Genomic DNA, 13,086 nt, shown 5'->3' with positions numbered 1-13,086 from the left:
ATGCTTCCGGTATTCATACTGAAGTGGCATTCAGGCCAATTTTCCGGTATTCAGAACGAAGTGGCGTTCAGGGCAATTTTCCGATGTTCAGATCGAAGAAGTTTCCAACGTTTAGGTCGACGCAACTTGTGGCATTCAGGCCAATTTCCGGTATTCAGACCGAAGTGGCATTCAGGCCAATTTTCCGATGTTCAGATCAAAGAAATTTCCGATGTTCAGATCGACGCAACTTGTGGCATTCAGGCCAGTTTTCCGATATGCAGACCGAAGTGGCATTCATGCCAGTTCTCCGATGTTCAGATCGAAGAAGTTTCCGACGTTCAGGTCGATGCAACTTGTGGCATTCAGGCCAAGTTTCGGGTATTCAGACCGAAGTGGCATTCAGGCCAATTTTCCGGTATTCAGACCGAAGTGGCATTCAGGCCAATTTTTCGATGTTCAGGTCGAAGAAGTTTCTGACGTTCAGGTCGACGCAACTTGTGGCATTCAGGCCAATTTCCGGTATTCAGACCGAAGTGGCATTCAAGCCAATTTTCCGATGTTCAGATCGAAGAAATTTCCGATGTTCAGGTCGACACAACTTGTGGCATTCAGGCCAGACTCCGGTATTCAGACCGAAGTGGCATTCAGGCCAGCTTTCTGATGTTCAGATCGAAGAAGTTTCCGACGTTCAATTCGACGCAACTTGTGGCATTTAGGCCAGTTTTCCGATATGCAGAACGAAGTGGCTTCAGATGTTCAGGTCGATGCAACTTGTGGCATTCAGGCCATGTTTCCGGTATTCAAACCGAAGTGGCATTCAAGCCAATTTTCTGGTATCAGACCGAAGTGGCATTCAGAGCAATTTTCCGATATTCAGATCGAAGAAGTTTCCAACGTTTAAGTCGACGCAACTTCTGGCATTCAGGCCAATTTCCGGTATTCAGACCGAAGTGGCATTCAGGCCAATTTTCCGATGTTCAGATTTAAGAAATTTCCGATGTTCAGATCGACGCAACTTGTGGCATTCAGGCCAGTCTCCGGTATTCAGACCGAAGTGGCATTCAGGCCAGCTTTCCGATGTTCAAATCGAAGAAGTTTCCAACGTTTAGGTCGATGCAACTTGTGGAATTTATACCAGTTTTCCGATATGCAGAACGAAGTGGCATTCGGGCTAGTTTTCCGATGTTCAGATCGAAGAAGTTTCCGACGTTCAGGTTGATACAACTTGTGTCATTCAGGCCAATATTCCGGTATTCTGATCGAAGTAGCATTCAGGTCAGTTTTCTGGTATTCAGACCGAAGTGGCGTTCAAGCCAGTTTTCTGATGTTCAAATCGAGGAAGTTTCCGACGTTCAGGTCGATGCAACTTGTGGCATTCAGGCCAATTTTCCGGTATTCAGACCGAAGTGGCATTCATGCCAGTTTTCCGGTATTCGGACCGAAGTGGCGTTCAGGCCATTTTTCCGAGGTATAGATCGAAGAAGTTTCCGACGTTCAGGTCGATGCAACTTGTGGCATTCAGGCCAATTTTCCGGTATTTAGACCGAAGTGGAATTCAGGCCAATTTTCCGGTATTCAGACCGAAGTGGCATTCATGCCAGTTTTCCGATGTTCAGATCGAAGAGGTTTCCGACGTTCAGGTCGATGCAACTTGTGGCATTCAGGCCAATTTTCCGGTATTCGGACCGAAGTGGCATTCAGGCCAATTTTCTGATGTTCAGATCGAAAAAATTTCCGATTTTCAGGTCGACGCAACTTATGGCATTCAGGCCAGTCTCCGGTATTCAGACCGAAGTGGCATTCAGGCCAACTTTCCGATGTTCAGATCGAAGAAGTTTCCAATGTTCAGGTCGACCCAACTTGTGGCATTCAGGCCAGTTTTCCGATATGCAGATCGAAGTGGCATTCATGCCAGTTCTCCGATGTTTAGATCGAAGAAGTTTCCGACGTTCAGGTCGATGCAACTTGTGGCATCAGGCCAAGTTTCGGGTATTCAGACCGAAGTGGCATTCAGACCAATTTTCCGGTATTCAGACCGAAGTGGCATTCAGGCGAATTTTTCGATGTTCAGATCGAAGAAATTTCCGATGTTCAGGTCGAAGCAACTTGTGGCATTCAGGCCAGACTCCGGTATTCAGACCGAAGTGGAATTCAGGCCAGCTTTCTGATGTTCAGATCGAAGAAGTTTCCGACGTTCAATTCGACGCAACTTGTGGCATTTAGGCCAGTTTTCCGATATGCAGAACGAAATGGCATTCGGGCCAGTTTTCCGATGTTTAGATCACAGAAGTTTCCGACGTTCAGGTTGATACAACTTGTGTCATTCAGGCCAATTTTCCGGTATTCAGACCGAAGTAGCATTCAGGCCAGTTTTCCGGTATTCAGACCGAAGTGGCATTCAAGCCAGTTTTCTGATGTTCAAATCGAGGAGGTTTCCGACGTTCAGGTCGATGCAACTTGTGCCATTCAAGCCAATTTTCCGGTATTCAGACCGAAGTTGCATTCATGCCAGTTCTCCGATGTTCAGATCGAAGAAGTTTCCGACGTTCAGGTCGATGCAACTTGTGGCATTCAGGCCAATTTTCCGGTATTCAGACCGAAGTGGCGTTCAAGCTAGGTTTCCGATATTCAGACCGAAGTGGCGTTCAGGCTAGTTTTCCGATGTGTAGATCAAATAAGTTTCCGACGTTTAGGTCGATGCAACTTGTGGTATTCAGACCAATTTTCTGGTATTCAGACCGAAGTGGCATTCAGGCCAGTTTTCCGGTATTCAGAACGAAGTGGCATTTAGGCCAGCTTTCCGATGTTCAGATCGAACAAGTTTCCGATGTTCAGGTCGATGCAACTTGTGGCATTCAGGCCATGCTTCCGGTATTCATACCGAAGTGGCATTCAGGCCAATTTTCCGGTATTCAGAACGAAGTGGCGTTCAGGGCAATTTTCCGATGTTCAGATCGAAGAAGTTTCCAACGTTTAGGTCGACGCAACTTGTGGCATTCAGGCCAATTTCCGGTATTCAGACCGAAGTGGCATTCAGGCCAATTTTCCGATGTTCAGATCAAAGAAATTTCCGATGTTCAGATCGACGCAACTTGTGGCATTCAGTCCAGTCTCCGGTATTCAGACCGAAGTGGCATTCTGGCCAGCTTTCCGATGTTCAGATCGAAGAAGTTTCCAACGTTTAGGTCGATGCAACTTGTGGAATTTATGCCAGTTTTCCGATATGCAGAAAGAATTGGCATTCGGGCTAGTTTTCCGATGTTCAGATCGAAGAAGTTTCCGACGTTCAGGTTGATACAACTTGTGTCATTCAGGCCAATATTCCGAATTTCAGATCGAAGTAGCATTCAGGTCAGTTTTCTGGTATTCAGACCGAAGTGGCGTTCAAGCCAGTTTTCTGATGTTCAAATCGAGGAAGTTTCCGACGTTTAGGGCGATGCAACTTGTGGCATTCAGGCCAATTTTCCGGTATTCAGACCGAAGTGGCATTCATGTCAGTTCTCCGGTATTCGGACCGAAGTGGCGTTCAGGCCATTTTTCCGATGTATAGATCGAAGAAGTTTTCGACGTTCAGGTCGATGCAACTTGTGGCATTCAGGCCAATTTTCCGGTATTCAGACCGAAGTGGAATTCAGGCCAATTTTCCGGTATTCAGAACGAAGTGACATTCAGGCCAGTTTTCCAATGTTCAGATTGAAGAAGTTTTCGACGTTCAGGTCGATGCAACTTGTGGCATTCAGGCCAAGTTTCCGGTATTCAGACCGAAGTGGCATTCAGGCCAATTTTCCGGTATTCAGACCGAAGTTGCATTCAGGCCAATTTATCGATTTTCAGATCGAAGAAGTTTTTGACGTTCAGGTCGACGCAACTTGTGGCATTGAGGCCAATTTCCGGTATTCAGACCGAAGTGGCATTCAGGCCAATTTTTCGATGTTCAGATCGAAGAAATTTCCAATGTTCAGGTCGATGCAACTTGTGGCATTCAGGCCAGTCTCCGGTATTCAGAATGAAGTGGCATTCCGGCCAACTTTCCGATGTTCAGATCGAAGAAGGTTCCGACGTTCAATTCGATGCAACTTGTGACATTTAGGCCAGTTTTTTGATATGCAGAACGAAGTGGCATTCGGGCCAGTTTTCCGATATTCAGATCAAAGAAGTTTCCGACGTTCAGGTTGATACAACTTGTGTCATTCAGGCCAATTTTCCGGTATTTAGACCGAAGTAGCATTCAGGCCAGTTTTCCGGTATTCAGACCGAAGTGGCGTTCAAGCCAGTTTTCTGATGTTCAAATCGAGGAAGTTTCTGACGTTCAGGTCGATGCAACTTGTGGCATTCAAGCCAATTTTCCGGTATTCAGACCGAAGTGGCATTCATGCCAGTTTTCCGATGTTCAGATCGAAGAGGTTTCCGACGTTCAGGTCGATGCAACTTGTGGCATTCAGGCCAATTTTCCGGTATTCAGACCGAAGTGGCATTCAGGCCAATTTTCTGATGTTCAGATCGAAAAAATTTCCGATTTTCAGGTCGACGCAACTTATGGCATTCAGGCCAGTCTCCGGTATTCAGACCGAAGTGGCATTCAGGCCGACTTTCCGATGTTCAGAGCGAAGAAGTTTCCAATGTTCAGGTCGACGCAACTTGTGGCATTCAGGCCAGTTTTCCGATATGCAGACCGAAGTGGCATTCATGCCAGTTCTCCGATGTTCAGATCGAAGAAGTTTCCGACGTTCAGGTCGATGCAACTTGTGGCATTCAGGCCAAGTTTCAGGTATTCAGACCGAAGTGGCATTCAGGCCAATTTTCCGGTATTCAGACCGAAGTGGCATTCAGGCCAATTTTTCGATGTTCAGGTCGAAGAAGTTTCTGACGTTCAGGTCGACGCAACTTGTGGCATTCAGGCCAATTTCCGGTATTCAGACCGAAGTGGCATTCAAGCCAATTTTCCGATGTTCAGATCGAAGAAATTTCCGATGTTCAGGTCGACACAACTTGTGGCATTCAGGCCAGACTCCGGTATTCAGACCGAAGTGGCATTCAGGCCAGCTTTCTGATGTTCAGATCGAAGAAGTTTCTGACGTTCAATTCGATGCAACTTGTGGCATTTAGGCCAGTTTTCCGATATGCAGAACGAAGTGGCATTCGGGCCAGTTTTCCGATGTTCAGATCGAAGAAGTTTCCGACGTTCAGGTTGATATAACTTGTGTCATTCAGGCCAATTTTCCGGTATTCAGACCGAAGTAGCATTCAGGCCAGTTTTCCGGTATTCAGACCGAAGTGGTATTCAAGCCAGTTTTCTTATGTTCAAATCGAGGAAGTTTCCGACGTTTAGGTCGATGCAACTTGTGGCATTCAGGCCAATTTTCCGGTATTCAGACCGAAGTGGCATTCATGCCAGTTCTCCGATGTTCAGATCGAAGAAGTTTCCGACGTTCAGGTCGATGCAACTTGTGGCATTCAGGCCAATTTTCCGGTATTCAGACCGAAGTGGCGTTCAGGCTAGGTTTCCGATATTCAGACCGAAGTGGCGTTCAGGCTAGTTTTCCGATGTATAGATCGAATAAGTTTCCGACGTTTAGGTCGATGCAACTTGTCGTATTCAGACCAATTTTCCGGTATTCAGACCGAAGTGGCATTCAGGCCAGTTTTCTGGTATTCAGAACGAAGTGGCATTTAAGCCAGCTTTCCGATGTTCAGATCGAACAAGTTTCCGATGTTCAGGTCGATGCAACTTGTGGCATTCAGGCCATGCTTCCGGTATTCATACCGAAGTGGCATTTAGGCCAATTTACCGGTATTCAGAACGAAGTGGCGTTCAGGGCAATTTTCCGATGTTCAGATCGAAGAAGTTTCCAACAGTTAGGTCGACGCAACTTGTGGCATTCAGGCCAATTTCCGGTATTCAGACCGAAGTGGCATTCTGGCCAATTTTCTGATGTTCAGATCAAAGAAATTTCCGATGTTCAGATCGACGCAACTTGTGGCATTCAGGCCAGTCTCCGGTATTCAGACCGAAGTGGCATTCAGGCCAGCTTTCCGATGTTCAGATCGAAGAAGTTTCCAACGTTTAGGTCGATGCAACTTGTGGAATTTATGCCAGTTTTCCGATATGCAGAACGAAGTGGCATTCGGGCTAGTTTTCCGATATTCAGATCGAAGAAGTTTCCGACGTTCAGGTTGATACAACTTGTGTCATTCAGGCCAATATTCCGGTATTCAGATCGAAGTAGCATTCAGGTCAGTTTTCTGGTATTCAGACCGAAGTGGCGTTCAAGCCAGTTTTCTGATGTTCAAATCGAGGAAGTTTTCGACGTTCAGGTCGATGCAACTTGTGGCATTCAGGCCAATTTTCCGGTATTCAGACCGAAGTGGCATTCATGCCAGTTCTCCGGTATTCGGACCGAAGTGGCGTTCAGACCATTTTTCCGATGTATAGATCGAAGAAGTTTCCGACGTTCAGGTCGATGCAACTTGTGGCATTCAGGCCAATTTTCTGGTATTCAGACCGAAGTGGAATTCAGGCCAATTTTCCGGTATTCAGAACGAAGTGACATTCAGGCTAGTTTTCCAATGTTCAGATTGAAGAAGTTTTCGACGTTCAGGTCGACGCAACTTGTGGCATTCAGGCCAGTTTCCGGTATTCAAGCCGAAGTGGCATTCAGGCCAATTTTCCGATGTTCAGATCGAAGAAATTTCCGATGTTCAGGTCGATGCAACTTGTGATATTCTGGCCAGTCTCCGGTATTCAGACCGAAGTGGCATTCCGGCCAGCTTTCCGATGTTCAGATCGAAGAAGTTTCCGACGTTCAATTCGATGCAACTTGTGGCATTTAGGCCAGTTTTTTGATATGCAGAACGAAGTGGCATTCGGGCCAGTTTTCCGATATTCAGATCAAAGAAGTTTCCGACGTTCAGGTTGATACAACTTGTGTCATTCAGGCCAATTTTCCGGTATTTAGACCGAAGTAGCATTCAGGCCAGTTTTCCGGTGTTCAGACCGAAGTGGCGTTCAAGCCAGTTTTCTGATGTTCAAATCGAGGAAGTTTCCGACGTTCAGGTCGATGCAACTTGTGGCATTCAAGCCAATTTTCCGGTATTCAGACCGAAGTGGCATTCATGCCAGTTTTCCGATGTTCAGATCGAAGAAGTTTCCGACGTTCAGGTTGATGCAACTTGTGGCATTCAGGCCAATTTTCCGGTATTCAGACTGAAGTGGCATTCAGGCCAGTTTTCCGGTATTCAGAACGAAGTGGCATTTAGGCTAGTTTTCCGATGTATAGATCGAAGAAGTTTCTGATGTTCAGGTCGATGCAACTTGTGGCATTCAGGCCATGTTTTCAGTATTCATACCGAAGTGGCATTCAGGCCAATTTTCCGGTATTCAGACCGAAGTGGCATTCAGGCCAATTTTTCGATGTTCTGATCGAAGAAGTTTCCGACGTTCAGGTCGACGCAACTTGTGGCATTCAGGCCAATTTTCCGATGTTCAGATCGAAGAAATTTCCGATGTTCAGGTCGATGCAACTTGTGGCATTCAGGCCAGTCTCCGGTATTCAGACCGAAGTGGCATTCCGGCCAGCTTTCCGATGTTCAGATCGAAGAAGTTTCCGACGTTCAATTCGACGCAACTTGTGGCATTTAGGCCAGTTTTCCGATATGCAGAACGAAATGGCATTCGGGCCAGTTTTCCGATGTTTAGATCACAGAAGTTTCCGACGTTCAGGTTGATACAACTTGTGTCATTCAGGCCAATTTTCCGGTATTCAGACCGAAGTAGCATTCAGGCCAGTTTTTCGGTATTCAGACCGAAGTGGCATTCAAGCCAGTTTTCTGATGTTCAAATCGAGGAGGTTTCCGACGTTCAGGTCGATGCAACTTGTGCCATTCAAGCCAATTTTCCGGTATTCAGACCGAAGTTGCATTCATGCCAGTTCTCCGATGTTCAGATCGAAGAAGTTTCCGACGTTCAGGTCGATGCAACTTGTGGCATTCAGGCCAATTTTCCGGTATTCAGACCGAAGTGGCGTTCAAGCTAGGTTTCCGATATTCAGACCGAAGTGGCGTTCAGGCTAGTTTTCCGATGTGTAGATCAAATAAGTTTCCGACGTTTAGGTCGATGCAACTTGTGGTATTCAGACCAATTTTCTGGTATTCAGACCGAAGTGGCATTCAGGCCAGTTTTCCGGTATTCAGAACGAAGTGGCATTTAGGCCAGCTTTCCGATGTTCAGATCGAACAAGTTTCCGATGTTCAGGTCGATGCAACTTGTGGCATTCAGGCCATGCTTCCGGTATTCATACCGAAGTGGCATTCAGGCCAATTTTCCGGTATTCAGAACGAAGTGGCGTTCAGGGCAATTTTCCGATGTTCAGATCGAAGAAGTTTCCAACGTTTAGGTCGACGCAACTTGTGGCATTCAGGCCATTTCCGGTATTCAGACCGAAGTGGCATTCAGGCCAATTTTCCGATGTTCAGATCAAAGAAATTTCCGATGTTCAGATCGACGCAACTTGTGGCATTCAGTCCAGTCTCCGGTATTCAGACCGAAGTGGCATTCTGGCCAGCTTTCCGATGTTCAGATCGAAGAAGTTTCCAACGTTTAGGTCGATGCAACTTGTGGAATTTATGCCAGTTTTCCGATATGCAGAAAGAATTGGCATTCGGGCTAGTTTTCCGATATTCAGATCGAAGAAGTTTCCGACGTTCAGGTTGATACAACTTGTGTCATTCAGGCCAATATTCCGAATTTCAGATCGAAGTAGCATTCAGGTCAGTTTTCTGGTATTCAGACCGAAGTGGCGTTCAAGCCAGTTTTCTGATGTTCAAATCGAGGAAGTTTCCGACGTTAGGGCGATGCAACTTGTGGCATTCAGGCCAATTTTCCGGTATTCAGACCGAAGTGGCATTCATGTCAGTTCTCCGGTATTCGGACCGAAGTGGCGTTCAGGCCATTTTTCCGATGTATAGATCGAAGAAGTTTTCGACGTTCAGGTCGATGCAACTTGTGGCATTCAGGCCAATTTTCCGGTATTCAGACCGAAGTGGAATTCAGGCCAATTTTCCGGTATTCAGAACGAAGTGACATTCAGGCCAGTTTTCCAATGTTCAGATTGAAGAAGTTTTCGACGTTCAGGTCGATGCAACTTGTGGCATTCAGGCCAAGTTTCCGGTATTCAGACCGAAGTGGCATTCAGGCCAATTTTCCGGTATTCAGACCGAAGTTGCATTCAGGCCAATTTATCGATTTTCAGATCGAAGAAGTTTTTGACGTTCAGGTCGACGCAACTTGTGGCATTGAGGCCAATTTCCGATATTCAGACCGAAGTGGCATTCAGGCCAATTTTTCGATGTTCAGATCGAAGAAATTTCCGATGTTCAGGTCGATGCAACTTGTGGCATTCAGGCCAGTCTCCGGTATTCAGAATGAAGTGGCATTCCGGCCAACTTTCCGATGTTCAGATCGAAGAAGTTTCTGACGTTCAATTCGATGCAACTTGTGACATTTAGGCCAGTTTTTTGATATGCAGAACGAAGTGGCATTCGGGCCAGTTTTCCGATATTCAGATCAAAGAAGTTTCCGACGTTCAGGTTGATACAACTTGTGTCATTCAGGCCAATTTTCCGGTATTTAGACCGAAGTAGCATTCAGGCCAGTTTTCCGGTATTCAGACCGAAGTGGCGTTCAAGCCAGTTTTCTGATGTTCAAATCGAGGAAGTTTCTGACGTTTAGGTCGATGCAACTTGTGGCATTCAAGCAAATTTTCCGGTATTCAGACCGAAGTGGCATTCATGCCAGTTTTCCGATGTTCAGATCGAAGAGGTTTCCGACGTTCAGGTCGATGCAACTTGTGGCATTCAGGCCAATTTTCCGGTATTCAGACCGAAGTGGCATTCAGGCCAATTTTCTGATGTTCAGATCGAAAAAATTTCCGATTTTCAGGTCGACGCAACTTATGGCATTCAGGCCAGTCTCCGGTATTCAGACCGAAGTGGCATTCAGGCCGACTTTCCGATGTTCAGAGCGAAGAAGTTTCCAATGTTCAGGTCGACGCAACTTGTGGCATTCAGGCCAGTTTTCCGATATGCAGACCGAAGTGGCATTCATGCCAGTTCTCCGATGTTCAGATCGAAGAAGTTTCCGACGTTCAGGTCGATGCAACTTGTGGCATTCAGGCCAAGTTTCAGGTATTCAGACCGAAGTGGCATTCAGGCCAATTTTCCGGTATTCAGACCGAAGTGGCATTCAGGCCAATTTTTCGATGTTCAGGTCGAAGAAGTTTCCGACGTTCAGGTCGACGCAACTTGTGGCATTCAGGCCAATTTCCGGTATTCAGACCGAAGTGGCATTCAAGCCAATTTTCCGATGTTCAGATCGAAGAAATTTCCGATGTTCAGGTCGACACAACTTGTGGCATTCAGGCCAGACTCCGGTATTCAGACCGAAGTGGCATTCAGGCCAGCTTTCTGATGTTCAGATCGAAGAAGTTTCTGACGTTCAATTCGACGCAACTTGTGGCATTTAGGCCAGTTTTCCGATATGCAGAACGAAGTGGCATTCGGGCCAGTTTTCCGATGTTCAGATCGAAGAAGTTTCCGACGTTCAGGTTGATATAACTTGTGTCATTCAGGCCAATTTTCCGGTATTCAGACCGATGTAGCATTCAGGCCAGTTTTCCGGTATTCAGACCGAAGTGGTATTCAAGCCAGTTTTCTTATGTTCAAATCGAGGAAGTTTCCGACGTTTAGGTCGATGCAACTTGTGGCATTCAGGCCAATTTTCCGGTATTCAGACCGAAGTGGCATTCATGCCAGTTCTCCGATGTTCAGATCGAAGAAGTTTCCGACGTTCAGGTCGATGCAACTTGTGGCATTCAGGCCAATTTTCCGGTATTCAGACCGAAGTGGCGTTCAGGCTAGGTTTCTGATATTCAGACCGAAGTGGCGTTCAGGCTAGTTTTCCGATGTATAGATCGAATAAGTTTCCGACGTTTAGGTCGATGCAACTTGTCGTATTCAGACCAATTTTCAGGTATTCAGACCGAAGTGGCATTCAGGCCAGTTTTCTGGTATTCAGAACGAAGTGGCATTTAAGCCAGCTTTCCGATGTTCAGATCGAACAAGTTTCCGATGTTCAGGTCGATGCAACTTGTGGCATTCAGGCCATGCTTCCGGTATTCATACCGAAGTGGCATTTAGGCCAATTTACCGGTATTCAGAACGAAGTGGCGTTCAGGGCAATTTTCCGATGTTCAGATCGAAGAAGTTTCCAACAGTTAGGTCGACGCAACTTGTGGCATTCAGGCCAATTTCCGGTATTCAGACCGAAGTGGCATTCAGGCCAATTTTCTGATGTTCAGATCAAAGAAATTTCCGATGTTCAGATCGACGCAACTTGTGGCATTCAGGCCAGTCTCCGGTATTCAGACCGAAGTGGCATTCAGGCCAGCTTTCCGATGTTCAGATCGAAGAAGTTTCCAACGTTAGGTCGATGCAACTTGTGGAATTTATGCCAGTTTTCCGATATGCAGAACGAAGTGGCATTCGGGCTAGTTTTCCGATATTCAGATCGAAGAAGTTTCCGACGTTCAGGTTGATACAACTTGTGTCATTCAGGCCAATATTCCGGTATTCAGATCGAAGTAGCATTCAGGTCAGTTTTCTGGTATTCAGACCGAAGTGGCGTTCAAGCCAGTTTTCTGATGTTCAAATCGAGGAAGTTTTCGACGTTCAGGTCGATGCAACTTGTGGCATTCAGGCCAATTTTCCGGTATTCAGACCGAAGTGGCATTCATGCCAGTTCTCCGGTATTCGGACCGAAGTGGCGTTCAGACCATTTTTCCGATGTATAGATCGAAGAAGTTTCCGACGTTCAGGTCGATGCAACTTGTGGCATTCAGGCCAATTTTCTGGTATTCAGACCGAAGTGGAATTCAGGCCAATTTTCCGGTATTCAGAATGAAGTGACATTCAGGCTAGTTTTCCAATGTTCAGATTGAAGAAGTTTTCGACGTTCAGGTCGACGCAACTTGTGGCATTCAGGCCAGTTTCCGGTATTCAAGCCGAAGTGGCATTCAGGCCAATTTTCCGATGTTCAGATCGAAGAAATTTCCGATGTTCAGGTCGATGCAACTTGTGATATTCAGGCCAGTCTCCGGTATTCAGACCGAAGTGGCATTCCGGCCAGCTTTCCGATGTTCAGATCGAAGAAGTTTCCGACGTTCAATTCGATGCAACTTGTGGCATTTAGGCCAGTTTTTTGATATGCAGAACGAAGTGGCATTCAGGCCAGTTTTCCGATATTCAGATCAAAGAAGTTTCCGACGTTCAAGTTGATACAACTTGTGTCATTCAGGCCAATTTTCCGGTATTTAGACCGAAGTAGCATTCAGGCCAGTTTTCCGGTGTTCAGACCGAAGTGGCGTTCAAGCCAGTTTTCTGATGTTCAAATCGAGGAAGTTTCCGACGTTCAGGTCGATGCAACTTGTGGCATTCAAGCCAATTTTCCGGTATTCAGACCGAAGTGGCATTCATGCCAGTTTTCCGATGTTCAGATCGAAGAAGTTTCCGACGTTCAGATTGATGCAACTTGTGGCATTCAGGCCAATTTTCCGGTATTCAGACTGAAGTGGCATTCAGGCCAGTTTTCCGGTATTCAGAACGAAGTGGCATTTAGGCTAGTTTTCCGATGTATAGATCGAAGAAGTTTCTGATGTTCAGGTCGATGCAACTTGTGGCATTCAGGCCATGTTTTCAGTATTCATACCGAAGTGGCATTCAGGCCAATTTTCCGGTATTCAGACCGAAGTGGCATTCAGGCCAATTTTTCGATGTTCTGATCGAAGAAGTTTCCGACGTTCAGGTCGACGCAACTTGTGGCATTCAGGCCAATTTTCCGATGTTCAGATCGAAGAAATTTCCGATGTTCAGGTCGATGCAACTTGTGGCATTCAGGCCAGTCTCCGGTATTCAGACCGAAGTGGCATTCCGGCCAGCTTTATGATGTTCAGATCGAAGAAGTTTCCGACGTTCAATTCGACGCAACTTGTGGCATTTAGACCAGTTTTCCGATATGCAGAGCGAAGTGGCAATCGGGCCAGTTTTCCGATG

The sequence above is a fragment of the Lathyrus oleraceus genome, chromosome 7, assembly GCF_024323335.1.
Source record: "Lathyrus oleraceus cultivar Zhongwan6 chromosome 7, CAAS_Psat_ZW6_1.0, whole genome shotgun sequence".
Classification (NCBI taxonomy): Eukaryota; Viridiplantae; Streptophyta; class Magnoliopsida; order Fabales; family Fabaceae; genus Lathyrus; species Lathyrus oleraceus.
This window is presented reverse-complemented; position numbering follows the sequence as displayed.